This window comes from Crocodylus siamensis, chromosome 4 (assembly GCF_052110815.1).
Source record: "Crocodylus siamensis isolate JL-2025a chromosome 4, ASM5211081v1, whole genome shotgun sequence".
Classification (NCBI taxonomy): domain Eukaryota; kingdom Metazoa; phylum Chordata; order Crocodylia; family Crocodylidae; genus Crocodylus; species Crocodylus siamensis.
The window spans coordinates 195,935,452-195,957,681 of NC_143398.1; positions in this window are offsets into that span (position 1 = coordinate 195,935,452).

The following is a 22,230-nucleotide window of genomic DNA, read 5'->3' on the forward strand; positions in this document are numbered from 1 at the left end:
GCTTTGATGCCCCATTTGTTCAATAAATAGATACGCCTTCCATCTCCCATACAAATGTGGTTCATCATGATCCAGTGTTCATGTTGCAACTGGAAATCTGGAAGATTGATGGTCAGAACTACGACAACATTTTTATTGCACACTATTGCTGCAGACCAGATTTTGTACCAGTAGCTCTCAGCAACCAGACTGTTTGATGGAAGTTTGAGTATGTGTAACCAGAAAAGGTTTTCTTGACTTAAGCCTACATCTTGGTGGGTGGGTGATATCTTCATACAATAGGAGTTCAGGGTCAGCCATGATTTTTTTGTACTCCTGAGGGCCAAATCCCTTCTCATCATGGAGGGAGCAATATTCAGTAACACAAGCAGCTATGGGAACTGGACTTTAGAACACTACTTACTACTCACATGGTGATGTGTTCACCTGTGTGTCGATGTGATGAGTGTAAAGGCTTTGGCACAAGATGGGAGCTTATTATTCAGCTGTAGAGAGTACCAGGGCCTGGGTTAGTCTAAGGAGAGTAGGATCCTTACTTCCTCAGGATATTCCAGTGAGCTTCTCTATAATGTTTACCTTCATCGTTGTCTTTTTGCCAGTCATTTTGAGGTGTTGGTAGTAATGGACAGTTCAATCTAGAGTGCCTCCAAGGTACTGTGGAAGTTTTTCATGTGTTATTTCAGTTCCACAAAACTGTACATTCAGCTTTATATTGGTCTCAGTGTTGTTAAGGTGAAATGAGGAAACAGGCATTTTAACTGCATTAGGTTTCAAGCACCAAGTTTGGAAATGGTCTTTTAGGGTGTACCGATCATTTTCAAGGACTTCTTCTGTTACCACAGAGAATCATCTTGTGTGGCTAATGCAATACCATCAGTGTAAATAAATTTATGTGATGCTGTTGGTGGTATGGCACTGGTGTATAGGTTTAAAAGAATCAGAGAAAGAACAGACCTTGAGAGATGTTATCATTTAGCTCTCACCAGCAGCTCAAATCCTCACCAGGAGGTATTCAGAATCTATGGTTTGTTAAGAATGTTTTTATTACTGCGCAAGTTGTTCTGCACTTGATGACATACACCAAAAGTCCTTTTCTCCAAAGAATTTCATATGCAGAGGAAAGGTCTAAAAATGGTGCGCTTGTTTTTAAATTACAGTGAAATCCAGCATCAGTATAATTAGCCAATGCCAATACCAGATCACAGCAGCTTCTGTTTGTCCAGAAGCTGGTTTCCTTCTTGGGTGGGTTTCAGCTGGGCAAGGATTAACCTCTCTGTAAGTTTATAAGCCATGGACAGAAGAGAGATTGGCCTATTGCCTTTTGAGTCATCAGCAAGCTTTCCAGGCTTTCTGTTTGTGATGAATTTCACCTCTTTCCACTCTTTAGGGTGCTGACCAGTGGTATGTATATTGCTGAAAAGATTCACAAGCCACGTCCATGAGAGTAGTCCCATGTTCCTAAAGAACTCTAGGAATACTTGATCAGAGCCATATGCTTTCCCAGACTTAGTGGCTGCAAGGTCTTTGTCTCCTTCCTCCAGCATGAAAGAGACAGAAAAGGGGGAGGAAGGATGGCAGGTCGATTTACTCTGGTGCAGTTTTTTGTGGACATGATGCCTAATAGGGTGTGCAAAGCTTTGGTCTGCAATTTGATTCAGAGAAGATTTGGCCTGATTTCGAGGCTGAATCACCAAATCCAAATTGAATTGGGAGAAGAAAAAAAAAAACTCTGAATGGATTTGGAAGCTCTAAATCTATTTGGAAAAGATCCTGAAAATTCAGAGATTTGGAAGGCAGTCTTTCAGGGGAACAGAAACTGAGAAGAGGGAGGGGGAGCAGGTGGGGAAAGAGTGACATCTCTAGCTGGCCAGTGACTGTGATCTTTCCCAGAGTCCCCTTCCAATCACAGTTCTCAGGGGGAGGGATGTAGAAACAACATAAAAGCCTCTTTCTGAAGTCTCTCTGTGCCTTTTGTGAGCTGCTTCTACCTGGGCAACAGCGTCTGAAAGGTACTGGACTGGCTTGGCTTCCCACTTAGTCAGTCTTGTGCTACTTTCTGTTCTTGGAAAGGATTGGATATAGCTTATTAACTAGAAACCCTTTACTTATCTCTATCCAATCTATTTCTTCCAATTTATAATTGTTTTTGTTTGTTTTTTTCCCAACACTTTTTAAAAAGAAAGCTGTGTTTTCCCTGGCAGTGTGATCCATCACTGTACAGGGAAGCACATACATTACACACACTAACACACATACATCATAGAAGAAGTCAGACGTTCATAAAAGAAGAAGAGATTATATATAGTTATTAATATTATTAGCTATAGTTAGTTACATACAGACTAAAGACAACACAGAAGAAGTCAGATAGAGATTCAGATTAACACAACACAGAAGTCAGACAGTCATAGAAGAAAAAGAGACTATTTTAGTTACACACACAATAGTAAACGCACCACAGAAGTCAGACATAGTCATACATCAGAGAAAAAGAAGCCATATATTATTAGTTAGTTACACACACAGACACATTTTTCAGCACAGAAATATTAATATGAAGTGTTCTATAAAGGTAGGTAATAGGTCTTTTGGCATGGGGGGGAATGAGGGGCTAGAAGGGGTAGGGAGAGAGCTAGAGCTGCAAGTCTCCCTCCCCTACTCAAACATAGATGCACCCTGTTTCCTGGCAGCCAGTGGAAGCAAGGAGGTGGGAGCAGTACCTGACATCCCTGCACCTGCACCACCTCCCCTAACTCCAGAAATAGGCACCAGCAGCAGAATGACCATCTGCTCCAATTTCATCTCCCAGAGTAAGCCTCCAACTGCCAGAGGAGGAGCTGGATCTGGAACCAGGGACCTGAGCACTCTAGCTAAAGAAATTAGGGACTGAGGGGGAATCTGAGTTTGTTCTCTACACCCCTCAAAGTTCCCCTAGACCCAGATCTCTTTGTCAGGAAGGCACCTCAGAGAAGGTTGTGGAGGCAAGTAGCTCAGCTGAGCCAGCTCCTCCTGTTGTTGTGCCTCTGCCTGCTGAGGAGGGGAGTAAGATAGGATCCCTACCCTCAACCCAGAAGCAGGGGAGTAGTGTATTATGGGATCATTTTGAGGTGGCAGATGATCCCAAGTTTGCTATCTTCCAGTTCTGCTGAAGGCAGATCAGCCAGATCAAGGAGGTGAAGCACTTCACCACCACAGAGATGCTGGTGCATCTGAGGAGGCAGAACCCCCCTGCCCTTCTACCTCCTCAGCCTGGTACTAGTAGGAACATGCCCAAAGGGAAGTCTCCCTCTTACTCCAAAGCCCCCCTCTCCCCAAAGCAGAGGCAGGCTACCTTGGAACAGTGGAGGGAAGCTGCAGACAAAGGGCTTGCATTGCGAGGGTGAGCTAGGTCACCCAGAGCACTGGGGAGATGCTTGCTCTGGATGGCCTGCCCTTCTTCTTAGCTGAGAGGCCAGGGTTCAGGCAGCTCGTTGCACTCGTGGCCCCCTCCTACCAAGTGCCCACACACACCACCTTTAGCAGGATGGTAGTGCCCTCCCTGTATAAGGCATGCAGGAAGTACTTGAGGGAGGAGCTATGCAATGAAGGCCTGCAGGTAGCCTTTCACTTCACCTCCAACATCTGGAGCAGCTGGGGTGGAGAGCATGCCTGCCTCTCCCTCACAGGGCATTGGTGAAATCAGTCAGGATGTCGGTGGGCTCTCCTTCAAGTCGAGGTGATGGATCAGCCCCACAGGACAAGGGAGATCATGGTGGTTGTTAGGGTAATGATATGGATTTTGGATTTTGGGGTAATGATGTGGAACCTGGGGGGTGCTGAGTGTGCAGCTGAATGAAGGCTTTTTCCCGTGCCTTAGCAAAAAGCTGCTGGTCACAAGGTTGGATGATATATTAAAAGATATCCTCAGCAAAAGCTGGTGGTCACAAGGCTAGCCGATATATTAAAAGCAACTAACATAGCTAATGCTTAAGTAAGCAGAATCTTAACAGGGGAGGTAGGGTGCAAAGTGCGTGGTGTTAAAAATAGAATAGCCCACCAACCAGTGTCAAAAGCAGAAATACAGCCTTGGAGATGAGGAAGTCAGCAAGAAAACCAGCAAGAACCAACAAGAAACCACAGGTGAGTGAGAGAAGAGAGGGGTCAACATCTTACGCATGCGCTCTTAGCAAAGAGGCATGTAAATGAATAAAATGAATAGGTAATACCATGCTAAGGAAGCAAACAGTAAACAGAGGTGGAGCTTGAGATAGGAGGAGAAATGGGTAGAACCAAAGGTGGGACAAGGGTGGAATGAATGTTAATATGTATGAACCAATGTGTATAAATGTTGGAAAGAACTGTTGTTCAGGGTGGCTCCCTGGTTTGTTGGTTTTTTTGGGAGCTAGTCCAAAGCTGTCTCCATTCTGAATTAAGGTACTGCAAGCAATGTGTGCTGATGTTTGCTCCCTGTTCTGCTCTGGCTAATGAATACCAGGATCCATGGGCAATTGAATCATCGTCTTCCTGGTTGTTGGGCGCTGCATGGAGTCAGGGTCTAACAGTGGCCATGAACTGCATGATGCAGGGCTGGCTTGTTGGGCAGGGCAAGCTCACCCACCCTGTTGGGCAGGACAGCTTCATGGTCACCAACAATGGGGCTAATATAATCAAGGCCATTCATGTTGACAACTTCATTGGCATCTGCTCTGTAGCACACAAGCTTCACCTCATAGTCAGAGGCACCTTGGAGGAGGACAGGGCTGCTGGTGATGGCACCGTCACTGTGACCCAGCTGATTTCAAAATGCAGGAAGGTGGTGGGCTACTTTCACCACAGCATCAAGGGGGCAAGATTCTGTCGGACAAACAGGCAGAGCAGAGCATCCTGCAAAAATCATGCAGAAGGTGGAGACTCGGTGGAACTCCACATACCTGATGCATGAAGGGCTGGTGGAGCAATAGAAGGCCATCCATGAGATGGCCTTGCTCAGGGAAATTGGGATCAGTGGCCCCCTTAACAGAGCTGAGGGGGATACTATCTCTGAGATTTTAGTGGTCCTCAAGCCCTTCCTCAAGGCTGCTGAGACCCTACGTAGCTAGGTGATCCCCATACTGAGGGAATTTGAGAACCACATGGAGAAGTTCCATGGGGATCAATGTTCCTCCTGGGGCAAGTCACTGCCACCAGACATGCAGGAACTGATGAGGTTGCTGAAGGAGGGCATCAGGAAATGGCTGGATCCCTTGCAGTCCAGTGCGGTCCACATATTGGTGGGCATGTGTGACCCAAGGTTGAAGGGGAGAATGTGCACTGGCAGCACTGAAACCCTTGATCACTAGATGTAAGTGCTGGTCAACAGAGTCATGGAGGCTGAAGGGCAGAGGCAGGGGAATATGGAAGAGGGGCATCCACTTTCCCCTGGCAGCACTCCCAAGTAGCAGCACCAGTCAGTCTTCTCCATGCTAGCTGCTGTCAATGTGGGCCAAGGGCATGGCTTCAATATTGGGGTCCAAATGCACCAGACCCCAGCCTTGGGCAGGCAGCTCTGAAGCTTCAGTGGCTACCTATCTTGTTGAGGATGTGGAGCCACTGGACTGCAACCCCTTTGCCTATTGGGCAACCCATAGCCAGATGTGGCAGAATCTGGCCACAGTTGCCCAGGAACACCTTTTTTGTCCACCAACCAGTGTTCTGAGTGACAGAGTGTTCACATTGCTGGGGATATTGTGACACCCCACCACACCTGCTGGGATCCTGGTTTGGTGGAGTGTTCCTCAAGGTGAACTTCCCACTGCTGGGGTTCCCCAAGCTCCACCTGCAGATAGAGTGCACCCTCTTCACTCTGTCCTATTTCCATTTTATTTTTTTAAACCAGTTAATGCCCCACTCTCAGAGCTGGAGGTGGTACTCACTGCACTACCAGCCAACCAGCAATGGAAGAACATGTCCCTGCTGAGCTGCCATACCGGGATGAACTTGGAGGTATGGGACTGGGGCTATGGGGAAGGAGGAGGCCCCAGGTCCTGGGTATTATCACTAAAACTGCACTCTGCCAGGCTCATGGAGGCCTAGTGGGACTGCTGGAGCCATGGTAGCCCCAGCAAATGCCAGGACCAAGGACCCTGCTAGTGAAAGGCAAGTAGGAGGTGCCATAACCTCCAACTACCCCCCCCCCCCCACACACACACACACAGTCCTGGCTGGGGAAAGCACAGACCCATCACATCTGTGACAGGCCTGAAGCTTGCTGGTTGCGGTGGAATTCAGGCTCCAGGTGAGTTCAGCTTAGCTGCCTGGGGTGTCAGCTTTCAGGTGGAAAAACCCTTTGTCAGGCTGAGGAAGCACGTGAAGTTTATGTGTGTGTGTGTGCTGTTCCTGGATGGAAGGAATAGTAAAGAAGTCAGAGGCTGGCATACAATGAAGGCAAGAAAGCCAGTCAGTGAAAGTGGAAATGGAGGTGCCAGGGAATGAGAGAGACAGGCTGGGGTGGAAGGGAAGGGGGATGCAGTAAGTGAAAGTGTAGAGGTACCTGGGGAGTCAGATGTCCAGCAGGCTGTAGTGTGCCGTAAATCCTATGTCTACACTGAGTCCATGAGTTTCTGTACCTAGGAGGCTGATGAAGTGAAGTTCATAGACCCAGCTGTGAAAAGTGGTTTGTAATTTCCCTTTCAGGATCAGGCCTGAGAGATTGGAGACAGAGTGGCTTTTTTGTGAGAAATGTGCCCCCACAGGTTTTTGTTGTCTTTGATAGATTCTGGTGTGCAGTTTGTGGGGGTACTGGAGATTGTTGGCAGGTTTTGTGTTTTGAGCTGCAGGAAGTTGGTTTCTGGTAATGAGGTTAGGTTAGCAAGGTTAGGTGTTTGTTTGAATTTACAAACCAGTTTTCAAACTTCCAGGCCCATTGTCTTGACTTTGTAAAGTCAGGGTTCTTGGCTGTTTCATTCCATTGCCTTTGCCACTCTGAGTTTGTCAACTCTAGGAAAGCTGTTTCCATGGCCTGTTTTTTTAATCCTTTTTGTCCTGTTTGAAGAGTCTTTCAGTTTCTGATGACCAGCATGGAATATGTCTTTTTTAGTAGCCGCAAGGTACAGCCATCTTTGCTGCTTTCATCACCAGGCTGACAAAATGACTATAGTTTGAAGCCAAAGGTTGGATATGATTGATGCTTGTCTCAATATATGCTGTATAAGATGTCCAATCTGCCTTCCAAAAGTTCCAAAGACTTTTTGGCTTGGATTTGATCATGGGAAACCGAAGTCCTACGTGCACAGCATGGACCTCTCCTAGTAGTTCTATGTGACTATATTTCTTTAGTTTGTTTGAGACTATCCTGTGGAATTCTGTCAAAAACCACATAAAAGCCATTTTAAAGTTTAGGATATAGCTCATCTATTGGTCTTCTGCCTATCAAAGGAGGAAATTAGGTTGGCTTGACTAATCCATGATTTGCCCTTGAAAAATTTATGTTGGCTTTTACTTTTCACTTTATTATTATTGACATGGTTACTAAGTAATTGTTTAATAATTTGTTCCAATATCTTTTTAGGTATTGAAGTTATACTGAAGAACCTATAATGTCCTTCCCCCCACCCCTCCTTTTTTTTTTTTTAAAGATAGATGTTCACTTTTCCCTTCTCTGGTTTTCTAGGACTTACCCCATTTTCCATCAGTTTTCAAAGGTAATCTCTAGTTGTTCAGGGATTACTTTAGTTAGTTCCTCAAATACTCCAGAGCAATATTATGGGAGTCAGGAGGCTGAGCCCCACATAAGAGACAGGAGCTCCCCCATAAGAGATGAGACCCCCACCCAACCCACCCTGCATGTAAGGCAGCAACAGCTCTTTCCAGCTTCTATCACCACCAGATCCCACCCCAAGAGCCAGAATGTAATTTGAACCCTACTCCAGGATAACTTCATCATCACTTTTCCTACTTGAAGACATGTACCTTACCTAAAGGTCCTCTAATTCTTTTTTCCCTTATACTGACTTGTGTAGTTTTCCACTAGTTTAACATCAATTTGTTGTAAAATGATTCCTTAAATAAAACTTGTACATATTTTCACACCAGTAAACCCTTACTCTTCAAGTGCAAAGGACTGTCTGATGATGAAGACAAAAGGGTATTGCTTTCCTTGTACCTATCTGCAGGCATAAGCAAAACATAAACAAAATGGAAGGACATGTAGAACTTGTCTATATAGTGGAAGTGGCATGTCCCACCTGAGTATGACTCACCCATTTGAGTCCACAGATGTACTCCAGATCTGGAACTTCATCCAGGAGGCTATTGCGGACTGATTCTCAGTGCCTCCTCTTATGACCGAGGGAGACAGCGTTCAAGAAAGAGTACTGGGGACAAACCCAGAGCAACCTCCTTGGACCTCCCAGTTCTGGAGTGAACTTGGATGGAAAGGGCACACGAGCCTTACAGTGCTGACAAGCCTGTAGGTTTTTGGCCACATTATAATTTCCTGTTTAACAATAAAACTACAAGTTGAGACAAAATTAGAGCCATTTCATTAATTAGTTTACAATATACACCTACATGGAAAAGTTCGATACAAGCAATAAGATCCAGACTCTATGCCTACAAGTCTTAACAGACAGCAGTGAAATTAAGGCTGCCAGAAAGCAGTCAGTTTAGGGTATCATTATATCTTAATATCTATTTACTTTAATAAGATGCTTTTGATCCTGCTTATTCCTGCACCCTGATGGGAAATTATTTCCTTTTCTAGTCTGAGATCTCCTCTATGAAACTGAATGGGGTAAGAAAAAGAAGCGGGAAAAAGAAAACAAATTATTGGTCCTTGGACAGGCTTCTGTTACCCTTCTAATTTACTGATTTCAAGGCATGCAGGAATTCTAAGAAGCCAACTTAAATTTCAGTCTTAAAGAATGAGAACTTCTCAATAAGTTATCTGCAATTAGCCTAATGCCACCAGAGGCATATCTGCTTCATTCAGTACCAAAACATGGGGGTTGTGGGGGCAAGGGTGGACAGTATGCCAACCAGTAAAAGAGAAGGGAAGTCCTACTTGCCCAGGCTGTCTTCACAGGGAAGGTAGATAATACTGTTACTGCTGCCAACACTGCTACAGCAGTGTCAGAAAGAGACAAAGTCCAGCAGCTGCATCTCTGTAGTGCTGGCTCTCTGGGAGTTGCCCCGAGGTCTCTGCTTCCTCCCACCTTGCCCTTCAGATATGCTACTGGGTACTTGGGTGTACCTGCCGAGGGAAATGCTGCCCAAGGCTCTGGGAGGGTTTCTGGTGCCCCCTTCACAGTTCAGAACCCAGGCCCCGATTGTCCCACCCCCCACTTATACTACTCATAGCTATGAACACATCCAAACACTTAATGCATCTTTAACTCACAACATTATCTCAGTAAATTCTCTTGATGTGAAAGCCTTTGGCATTTTCTAGAACCAAACATTTTAGGGTAAAAAATTATTCATGTTCTAATCTGCACTCACATGTTTCTTTCCCTTCTCTTCTAACAATCAGATAGGAGTGTAGGCAATTGGAGAAATATATAGTATAATTTAGTCGTCCTTTGTGCCTATATCTCATGCAGTCAAATGGGAAATTTTAACATTTGCTCCCACACATGATTATGGCTGTAGTGTTCCAGCCACAGTGCAATGTGATAATAATATCACAGGCATAAGACTAGAGGCTGTTTTAGAAAATTTGGCCACCTAATCTCTGGCAAACAGCTTTCTGAATCTCTCTTTAATACCTTATATGTGAAAACTAATTTTACTGTTGATTAGCTAGGAACATGTCTGAACTGCTATTTTTCCCATCATTTAAAGTAACGGAATGTCAAGTGGCTGAAAATCTTTGCTAGGTATCAACTATTTCCTACTGTTAATAATCATGTATCTCTTTTATACTGCCACAGCTAGACCACATCATTATCATCATTACACACAAAGGGAAGGCTAGTAACATTGTTTGGGAATTGCCTACTTGCATCAAATAAAATCAAGTGTTGAAATCTCAGGGTTCATGAGGTATGTGTGTGTGTTTGGGGTTTTTTGGGGGTAGGTGTAGGGGCAGGGGTTTCCTTGTGATGCCATAGTAGTCTTTAGGTCCTTGCTGACAATTCAAATGTGTTACATTTTTAATGCAGTTCAATCTAAAGCTGTAACTTTTAATTTCCTGTCCTTAGAATAGTAGTTTGCATTCATGACAGTATCCTCTTAGGTCTATGATTTTCGGACAGTTAAATGGATCGTGTTAAAGAGAATATTTAATTATTAATGTTAAATAGAAAAGTATAGTTTTTAAAAATAATATTAATCACAAAATGACAGCTCATTTTTAATAGGGAAAAATGTCGTTTTAACTACCCAGGATCATTCATAATTTCAGAAAGGATCCTGCAGTAAACCTATACTTAGTTCAGCCTTTATTACTCTAGAAATTATTGGGCTAGATCATAAGCTGGGGTAAACCAACATTGGTTTCCTGGAATCCAGGATTTATGATAAATTATTTAGAAGATCTTATATCCTACTGAAATCTCAAATACAATGTGTCAAACAAAACCAGAAAAAATTTACATTTTGACTGGAATGATACTTAAACATTTCTCTCTCTCAGATTTGGCACTGGATTGCACAGCTGAACATTTTTTTGTTATATTTATATTTAGTATCACCAGACTTTTACAATGGACTTAAAACCCTAAATTACCCAATAATGTCTCAGCCTACTTCCTAAAATTCATTTTAAGATGGAAATGGGAATAATCATGGATATCAAGAGAGAAAACTGTCACAACAATTATGTTAGCTGACATATGACAAAGATAGGGCCTTATCTCCTTGTTACTTAATCTTACAAAAAGAATTATTAGTGTTTGTATCATATTGGTCTTAACCTAAAGTTTGAAAAACACCAGTGCCATGAAAACATATTTTTGTAACCACTTCTGCAATTACACGGTGGAGCACTGAAGTAGCCCAGTAGATCAATAACGTCAATTATTTCAGCTTTAAGATTTAAAAAACCCAGATAAGAAGAACAAGTTAAGTATCAGTCAAGCAGCTGACATCAATGATAACAATTTGTAGGACAGGAGAATTACAAGGGTATATATTTTTGTTAAGCTAAATGCTAGACTTTAGAATGTAATTCATTTAGAAGAGAGAGAGAGATGGACAAGAAAATAAAAGCAAGGAATTTAGTCATATGAAATGTGATACCTAAGTGCATCATCCTGCAAGTATGGAATCAAGTTTAGGAAACTGAATACTGTAGTTATGCTCTAAAAGAAATTATTCTAATCTTACATTTACTCTTTCAGTGCTTTTTTAATGGATGCCAAGAGCATATGGCTTCAGCCAAAGTCTTTGATTCACCAAACAGGAAGCCAGATTGTGGATACAGTGTTTGATGCCACCTAAATATAACTATCATGATTTACATTCCAGTTTTGCCAGAGCTTATAGCTTTATAGCCAAAATACTTAATATTACATATTAGTTCTATTTCATAAGAATACTTATTGGATTTACTGTCATACCATATGCCCCCAAATAATACCTGTACCTTATTTTGGTAAGAAAGAATGAAGAAAAACAGATTTTTCCAGAATCTTAACTGTCACAACATGGGCTTAAAATGTTGGTCCTGGGAGCCCACGTCTCAGCATCATGCAATTGGTAGCTACAGTTTCCAAACTACATTTCTACTACTTGTTGGTACTTGATTTATGACCCAGATACTTTGTTTCAGGTGGACCCAAACCCTAAGACTGACCACGACTTCTCTTTACAATAATAGCTGAATTTTATTGATACACAGTAATATCAGATAAGAATAATGCAAAACAGTTCTATATCTACGAGTCCTAGAGCTGCACAGAGTCAAAGTGGATCTGCCCACTACACAAGCTTCACTTTGAGGTTCTCTCTTGAATGTCAGATGTCAGCAGCCTGGAAGTTAGAGGCCGAGGCTCCCCCACCCCACTTTGGGGTGTGTGACATAGGTTAGTCATGTGCCCTCAAATAACCCTCTCAGGGACCCTTTGCTGCTCTGAAATCTCTTTTTGTGTTCTTTTTTCCTCTGTGATGACTTCATCTTTGTGCATTGCTGATTGGTCTCTCTGTGGTCATCATATTATCCATGTTCCATCCTGTCAACTTATTCCCGTTTCACAAACCCATCACATGCACACATCCTAATGTGGTTCTTTCCAGTTTTTCCTAATTTGCTCCATCTACCAAAGCTGGAAATCCCAAGGGCCTGCATTTGGCAGTGTGACCTGGCAAACACAGCACAGTGTGTTTATCTCATGCTATGGAACAGTGTGGCACATGTCTTTAATTTCCCAGCCTGTGTGTCTGCTTGCTTCTTGCCTGCATCAGACATGGTGGGGCTTGAAGGCACAAACAGGCCTTTAAGCAAGCAGTTAACCCTTGCCATTACCCTGGACCAGTGTTTTAATTCATATTTACTTTACCTACAAGCCAGTGCTCAAAAGCAAACGTCAAAATAACATTTTCTAGCCATCACTACTCAGTGTCTGTAACAGGGTTAAAGCAAACTGTGACCTTGAAAGTGCACTCTGCTGTACCCTCCTGGACTGGGAGAGAACCACAGTTCATGGCAGCCATTATATGGTAGCTTTTTACAAGTTTCATTTCCAGTGCAGAAAAATCAGCTTCCTTGTTACTTGATCTTCCTTGCTTCACACACACCCTCTAATTTTGGAGACCTGTTTTTTGGAAATAAGGTGTGTGTATCATCTAGGAATACATAGTAATTGCATACTTTATTTTACACAAATACATAAATGCTCTTCTTGAATGATTATGTCTCTTGGGATAAGTGCTACCACTAGTGGTCAACATGGCTCTATCCAGCAGGTAAAACCAAATGATCCTTTTAGCACAGCATTTATTTAGTTATTATATATATATATATATATATATATATATATATATAAAAACTTTGAAAACTCTGCAGGCAAGGAAATTACCTTGCCTTTTCTCTCATACACACATAGAAATCCCTAAATAAACTATTTTTTTCAATTAATACTTTAAAAGTCACTTACTATTTTCTCCACAGGGCCTATATTCAAGTTCAGTTCAGAGTAGGATTAGAATCCTCTTTTCGATTAAATTACCTTTTAATCCTACCCAAGTGTGAGCCCAAGATTAGATTTTAGGTTATTTAAAAGCCTTGATATAAAGTTTGTTTCACTGTAGGAAAATAAAATAAAAACAGAAGTGTGATGAGGGCTCATATGTCATTCATTAAGTAGGGTAAATGAAGCTAGTTAAAATTCTGCTGTATTTCAAAGGAAAAAAAATGTCTGTGTTGTGATTCAGCTCTCCTAATCTCTGTCTAAACAATTATAAAATGCAAATATTTATACATTTCTGTATAATGTAATCATCATTCTTATTTTCAAAACAAATGATACAGTTTAGAAATCAGTCTTAGCAACAGTTTCTGTGTTGGACTAGGCAGCAGTTTTCTGATGGTACAAAAAAGCAGATGGAGTACAAATATCATCGCAAACTTTTGCTGAAGCCTGTTGCCAGTGGAAAACCATAGTTTCTACAGCAATCAAATCCTACCACTGCTGATGAATGATATTAATTGATCCCTTTGATACTGAAATAATTTTCTGTGTTTTAGGTTCATAATCGACTTTGTAGAAGATATTTGGATGCCTAACTCATATTTTAAATATATAACCTGGGAATACCTTTCAGCAAATAGTGTACTGAACAGCTTAATGCAACTGAGTTTTTTTTTATAGACGTCTTGTATTAACGTTACAAAAGAGATTATCTGACCTTTTGAGTCTTCCTGGGGATTCCAATCGTATCTGTCTTACAAGAGAACTTTCCATGGTGATTTTATTTGATAATAGAGTGCTAGGTAAGTACAACAGCCAAAGAAACAAGTAGTAGCTTCCATGGACAAAAAGCACAAAAGAGCCAAAGCACTGTGAAAGCATCTCTAGTGTTTAGGCATAGTATGGACCCTATTTCTGATGTAATCAGACCCCCATCCCCATATTTACTGTATTGCAGGGGGGGTCAGTGAGTATGTAAGCATTGATGAAAAGCTAACTCGAGCAAAAAAAAAAAGTAACCCCTGCCCCCTAGCTCCCAAACACCCCAAACAGCTAATATATATTTTTTGAACAAATAATAGGCCAGATTCCATCATCCTTACCCTGGATATTTTCTTATCTCATCCCACTGAAGCCTCCCTGACTGTGAAAAGCATGATTCCCATTCTCTAAAGAAATAATTTACATTACTACTTATTTTAAGGCCCTTAATGCAGATACAGGGCTGTCTTAGTGTAAATCAATATCAGGCCCTAAAGGTTAAATATATCCTCATGTGCCATGGTGGAACAGAGCCAAGGTACTCAGGATTGAGCATTCATTCCACCCACTGAATTCAGCAGAAGCTTTGCCCTAAGGAGCATGACCACTGTATAAATCCTGCTACCAAGAAGAAAGAATATTTTCCCCAAACAATAAATGTCATTTCAACAGAAGTTATATTTCTCTAGAGCCACATTTTTAGCAGTTCCTGCATTCACCCAGATACAGAGTAGCCTTTAAATCTGACAAGTCTCCTTGGCAAGAAGAGAAAGGTATTGGATGTTTGTTAGCAGACAGAGAGAGGGAGAAGCATGTAGCGCACACATACTTCACACCATTATGTCACATAGTTTAATTGGGATATGCTACATACAGGAAATCAGCCACATGATACACTATATCTTTGTAAGGGACAAAACACTATTAGTTGGCCATAGTTACCATGGTATATTACCATGGTATATTATATACCATGTGTATATTAAAGCCAGTCATGCTACTAATTGGTTACAAACCCAGTTGCCAGTGGTAGAAACGCTTATTTTTCTAATGAGCTGTGGTCTTAAATTTCCCTCCCACCACATTAAAAATAAGTGTTTTCTTTATAATCTTGACTTGTCAGTTGAAAGATAACATAATTTTCCTTATGAACCAAGTTCTAACACCTCAGATAATACACTTATTGTCAACCAATTAAAATCCAGTCCACCAGTAACAATTTTTTCTATAGTGTCATTTTATCAAAAGGCTTGTTTTTCCTATTGGTCAAGTTCTGTACAATCTTTCATAGTCAAGGACAGTTAGTCCATTCAGTACATGTTAAGTGGTGGACCCAGGATTTTGCAAACAGAGATGCAGAAACAGCAACTAGTGCTGTAGAGGTGGTTGCATCCAATGCTCCTAGCCATCCCTCCTCTATAACCAAGACAGGAAGACTATATCAGAGCAGCAGTATCTGGGCACCTTTTTCAAGACTTCAAATGGAGTAAGAATCTCTCTAGCCCTCCCCACACTCTCGGCATCCTCTCTATTCCCCTCCATGCTGAGCAGCATGTCCCCTTTCCTCCCATTCCAGACCTCCCCCACCCACCACTGACATTGTCCTTAGCTGATCTATGGGTAGGAGGAGCTCCAGAGCCCCACTCCAACATGGTTGCAGAAGAGCTGGATTCAGCTAGGGATTGCAGAATCTGAATCAAATCAGGAGTAAAACCAAGTAAACCAAGTAAAAGCTCTAAACTGATTTGAAGCATCTGAATCGATTTGGAAATAATGCTCAGGTTGGCTCTTCCCCACACCTATTCCTGTGCTGGCAGGGAACACCTGGTGGAACTGGGAAGCGATAGGGAACTCACATGCTGTGGCCACTATCCCCAGCTGAACTCAATTCCCTGAAAATTTTAGCTGGAGTGGAACAAGAGTGGCTCTGAAGCTCTCCCCACCCATTTGCCAGTCAGGAATAGCAGCAGTGGCAAGCAGGGCTGAGAATGGAAAGGGAGGAGACATGCTGCTTAGCACAGAAGGGAAGGGAGGGGAAAATTATTACCTTCTAAGTATTATTGTTATTATCCTCACTTTAACCATCAGTGTCCCCTTTCTCTGAATAAGACCAATGACCTTTTTGACTGAAATTCTTCAGAATTAATTGATTTTCCAAGAAAAAAAATTGTCAAAACCAAAACAAAACACGCCCCCGCCCCCAAACAAAACAGAACAAAACTGATGAGTCATGTCATACAAAATATTTCATCCCAAACACATTGGAGTATCCAACTTTTGGTAAATCAGAAGCCCCAGAGAATAGCCTGGGTTCATAGAAGCATATGAATAATCCCAACAATTTGTGTTTTCTAGTATTTGAGAAATCTGGTTAATTTTGCTTTTAGTCTGATTCAGAGCAAAACTGGAAAAAAAACCCCTCTCAAATCAAATGTCTTAGATTTCAGCCAGCAATATTTTATGCCTCACTGGTGGTCACTAGGGCTGTCCAAAGCTTCAGTAGCTGATTCGATTCAGAGGGGATTCAGCCACATTCGGGGACCAAATCTGAATCAAATCAGGAGACCAAGTAAAAGCTCTAAATCAATTTGAAGCATCTGAATGGATTTGGAAATAAATTTGGAAAAGATTTGGCAGATTTGGAGAGTCAGCCATAAACTAAACAGGCAGCTGACAGCTACCTCCAGCTGGTAAGTCTGTTGGGGTTGGAGAATGGGGGAAGGAAGGAACATGGGGGAGGGAGGGATTGGGGATGGCGCAAGCTGCCCAGCTGGGGTGGAGGTGCGCAGTACTCAGGGAAGGGGGGGAAGGGGCTGCAGGATGCAGGCACAGCAGTGCTGGGAGCAGGGGCTCTGCCCTGCTGCTGCTTGCCCAGCTGGGCTGGGGTGGGGCAGGATATGGGCATGGCTTGCTCTGGGTGGAAGGGGGCAAGCGGCAGCAAAGCAGAGCCCTGCTCCAATGCCCACATCCCAGAGCCCCCCTCCCAGTGCTTATGTGGGCATGGCAGCACTGGGAGCAGGGGCTATGCCCTGCTGCCACCTGGAGTGAGCCACGTCTGCATTGTACGCACTTCGCCCCCATACCAGCTGGACAAGCAGCAGCAAGGCATAGCCCCTGTGGTTCCCACCACCAGGGCAGAGGCAGGCATAGCTGGAGGAGCCACAGGAGAGGCCCCCATGGCTATCCTGCCCGGCCCCATTTCCCACCCAGCCCAGCCTCCCAGCACTTAAAAAAGAAAAAAGAAAAGAAAAAAAGCCCTGTACTAACCGGCTCTGGCAGCAGGGATCAGGGCCTCTGAGGACTCATGGCAGAGCTGCCCTGCACAAAGCGGGGCAACAGGGATCACTCCCCCCCCCCCGCTTGGTACCCATGTGGCAGCTGCCCCATGGCACAGGTGCAATACAGCTCAGCAGGGCACCACATGCTGCCTGGAAGCTGGGGAAGCTCCATGTGTCAGCTGGAGCCCAGCAGTGCTCAGCCCCAGTGGCCCCAGCTCCCAGACACTGCACAGTGCCCTGTTGAATCACACTGCACCTGCCCCATGGGGCAGCTGCCACGTGGATGACAAGTGGGGGAAGGTGATACCTGCTGCCCTCTGCTGTGCATGGGGGCTCTGCCACAAGCCCTCCGAGGCCCCAATTGCCACTGCTGCAGTGAGTGCAGGGTTTGTTTGTTTTTTTCTTTTTATAAGTGCCAGGACTAGGCTAGGGCCGGGCGGTGGATGGGGCTGGGGTAGGCAGCCATGGGGGCTTCTCCCAGAGCTCTCCCCATCCACAGAGAGGCAGGCACAGCCAGAGGAGCCCCCATCCTGTGCCTGCCTCTCCCTGGTTGAGCTGAATCACCGAATCAGTGCTGAATCTTCCAAAGCTGATTCTGCCAAAATGAATCACTGTCCTTCGAATCGGCCAAATCTGAATCAAATAATTCCTATTCACACAGGCTTAATGGTCAAATCTCTTAGTCATCAGGAGATGCCCGTCATGTTATTTGAACCCCAATGCAGACTTTTCTGCATTTTCTGGAGGTACAACATAGAAAGTTTGATTTAGTTCTCTGTAGTTCACTCAATTTTCATCTTTTGGAAGCAACCAGTTAGGCTGCCCACACAAAAATATACACTGTATCTGGTTTCAATAATTAACCACTTTAGAAATGTCAATAACTTTCTGGAGGTTATGTTTCTGGAGGTTATGTTCCATACCTTTCACAACATCACAGTAGGTCTACAAGAATGATTACTTAAGAAATGATAAAAACAGTTTTGTTGGTGGGGGAGGGGGGTTGTTGTTGTTGCTATTTTGTTTTGTTTTTTGGTAGGCATTTTGCCAAAGAATAAAAAAAAAAGAGGGGATCACATCAGTGGACAAATATGTGAAAAATATTAGTAATCTCAGCACCATAAAAGTGGAATTATTCAGGATTATTCAAGGGCGCATAAGTACTATAGGGCTGTGGATGGAAAGAAACAAAGAGAAAAATTAGGTGGAACATGAATAGGAGTTCTTGACAAAGAACTTTACCAAACTGTTAACTTATCTTCCAAAAGAAGTGCTGATATCCTATTCAGATGGCACATTTAGAATTATATGAAGCAAAACAGTAGTACCTCAGTGTTCTTGGGACATGTTAAATTTGCAAAACATAGGAATTTGTACTTTTTGTCTTATTCTGAACTTGCTAGGAGATGGTCTGGATGGTATAACAAATCTGTTTCTTTAAAGATATCTATGATTTAATAAAATAACTCTCTCAAACCATTGACATAGTATTATAAACTTCTCATGTAGTTCTACTGCTTTAAAAATATTTTCCAATAGATTGTGATATTTTTTATTCCAAATTACTGAGCAATCTACATGAAGTTTGTATAAAGGTGTCTAAATTTATAAAAATTATGGTTCTAATGGAAAATGTTAATAAAGCCTTAATTATAATGGTACACATTCCTCTACTATAATTAAAAGTTCTGTCCTCTTTTGGACAAATCACTTCCTTTATACTAATCTCATCAGAATAGACATCTTGGTTGCATCTGGCTGCGAGACAAAAGTATCATGTTGTGGCATCTGTGCAAAAAGTGGCATTGAAAGCCTTCTTTAAAAGAACCCCAACTGCTCTCTGGTCTTTATATTTTACTGCAAATATTGTTATTATGGTTTTCAGATATACCTACACGGCATGACTTGAAAAGAAAAGGCAACGGTTTAAAAACACTGTAAATCTTTAACATATTAGATTTTTTAAAAGCTTATGAATGAATGTGGGATATTATTGTAGGAGAAGTCTGTATGGGAGTTGCTATTCTAGATGTCTGTAGGTGCAACAGAAGGCCCTGCTATATTAGGAAGAGGAAAATGTACAAACCTGTCCTCCCAGAAGTCCCCATCTGTATGAAAAATGGAACTGTAAAATAATTGGATTAGATGGGGTGAAGTTCCCTACAAATTGTAATTTTTGATTGAATTCGCAAAGCACCGTGATCTAAATTTTATGTAAAAACATAGGTACATACAATACACAAGATAGAAAATCTGTACCCAACACCACTGCAAATCCCTCCCAGCTTTCTTGAGCTCAGTGGTGTTAATTTGCATTTACATCAGTATGAAGTCAGAGTAAAATTTGTCCTTCCAACTATAACAGTTTTCTGTGGGTAGATGCCCATTTCCTTTTTTATCCTGATTAATATAAATAAGTACATATACATCATACATTATTACTTTTTAGTTACTGGCTTCATGGATAAGAACCTGTTATTATAGTTGAAGGTATAAATGTGGGCGATACCTTTTTGTGTCCCTTTGTTTTAGCTCAGTGCAGCATTTAAATAAAAAAATTGTTACATACAACACACAAATTTTCTAGCAGCCAGTGTTTACTCTGGTAGTACATATACATCATAGTTGTATGCAGACATATACGTGTAGTTTTTACAAGTTTAATCTCAAAACCAATGATTTAGCTATTCTAGGCCTGTCATGTATATTAACCAAGCTGATAAGACTTACATAACCAGAATCAATGTAGTTCAGGTTGGAGCAATTCCTTTCCCACCAGCAAATCTTACTATAGCAACCATAATAATGTCAGCAACAAGTGTCAGTTTTGCATTGCTGGAATAATGGAAATGCTGAAAGAATGCTATGTCTAAGATGAGAATACAAAACAGTTTGATTTCCTGCAAATGAACCTGGGATATTTCCTAGTTAGAGATATACAGAACTTTTTGCAAGACTGGATTCAGGCACTTCTAAACATAGGGATAGTAATCTAAACCTGCAAAGAAGACTGCCTGATTTGAAAAATCCCATATGTCCCAGCTGCCAGCAGAAGGTTCAGGATTGATTGAGAGTGTGGTCGGGGGGTAGAAATAGAAGAAAGGTTTATTGACTTACCAAAAGCACAGCTATGCATAGTATACCAAGACAGATAATGACAGACAATAATAATTCATGTCGCCAACTTATCAACAGTCCCCTCTGATGCCTGATGTATGACAAGTTTTTTTTCCACAAAGCTCAGCGAAGTCAGGCATCCCCGATCAGCGCTGTACCTAGAGGTACCGGGAAGGACCCTGGTATTCAGTCCTTGGGTTCCTTGAGATCCACGAGACCCCTCATCCAGGTCAACAGCTAATTAGTAGTTCTTTTCACAGAGCTGTATCTTCCTTCTGAATGATTTCTGGATGTGCCAGCCAATTTATAACTTCTGAGCTCTGCTGATAACTTACAGCCATTCAGATTCTTTTTACTTCAACTGTCCTTAGACTGACCAATAGCAGTACAAGCCTTACATTCTTCTGATAAGGTTAATTTTAACTATGCCACCAGGCCCACCATCACTACTTCTATAAGGCTTTGCTAAATTTAATAGGCCTTACCATACCTTAAACTTTAATTAGGGTCTTAGCAACAACATATAGCTTAATAGCTAAAAAAATTACAGAAAAACACTGGTCTAATCTTCATAGAGCCTTCAGCAAGCAGCTTTATCACACAGACATAATTTTCAGCTAGCACACCCATTTACATGCATGCATGCTCACATGTATATATATTTGCTTTAAGAATCAAACATGAGATTTTAACTGCATTTGTCATGATTTCACCCAAAAGCCAGGATGACTTGGGGATTCACCTTGCCATGCATAGTTTGGGGGCGGGGGGTTGGGCAGGGGAGGGGTGGCGTTTCCAAATAAGATTAACTGATTTATTTATTTAGATTTATCTATTTAGACCTAATGTTAAGCAATGTGCAGTTTTATCATTTTTACACGAACCCAGTTTGGTATGAAAACATGTCTTTAATTTTAGCAATCTCTTATACCTGATGAAGGGTGCTTGTCTTGAAATAAAGGATTTTTTTTTGGGGGGGGGGTTGCAAATATTTAGCTTGTCTAATAAAAGATATCACCTCTGCCACAAGTTTTGGTTCATTTTGCCTCTAGACCAATATGTCTACAACCTGAATACCTGGCACATGAAAGATAATCAAATGTAGCCATTTTTTAAAATTAAAACTTAATAATTTTACAAGAAGGAAGAAAATTTACCATCTGAAACCTGAGACATTGCTCCTGGCTTTGAGATGATTTGCTTTTGAACAGAGCACTGAGGTACCTCTCCACAAAAGAGATTCCTGCCCAGAAGAGCATTCTATCTTCCCAATCTTCTGAGAAACATGAAACATCATAACCAGAAGGAAATACAATTCCACAGATTGGCACACAAGGAGGGTGACTGGAGACCCTCTGGGTTAGAATACAGGGAGAATGTGGTGAAGGGGATATAACTGTAGGAGTCTCTTACAGATCTCCTAACAAGGAAGAGCTTGACCACAAATTTCCTAGGGAAATGGCAGAGGTTGCATGCTCTCTGGGTATGGTTGTCATGGGTGACTTCAACCACTCTGACATCTCATAGGAAAAACATTCAGCCAAATCTGATTGGTCAAGAAATTTCCTCAATTGCATTGACAAGCTCTATTTGACTCAAAAAGTCTACAGGCTGACAAGAGGTAAGGCACTGCTGGATCTGGTACTAGCTAAAGGGGATGAGCAACCTGAGGCACGAAGGGAAGCTTGGTAACAGTGATCACAAGTTGATCACTTTATCCACTGCAAAGCTGGCAAAGCAGTCAGCAATACAGAAACCCTTGTCTTTAGGAAGTCTGACTTTCACAAGGTCAGGAGGTTGGTTGTTGAGGCCCTGAGACCATGATATGACAGGGAGGGGAGTCTATGACAAGTGGTCACTCCTTAAGGGCATGATTCTAAAAGAACAAGGGAAATCCACTCCAGCCCATAGGAAAGGTAGCAAAAGGCCTGGGAGACCCCCTTGACTCAACAGGGAACTCATGGACCTTCTCAATCTGAAAATAGCAG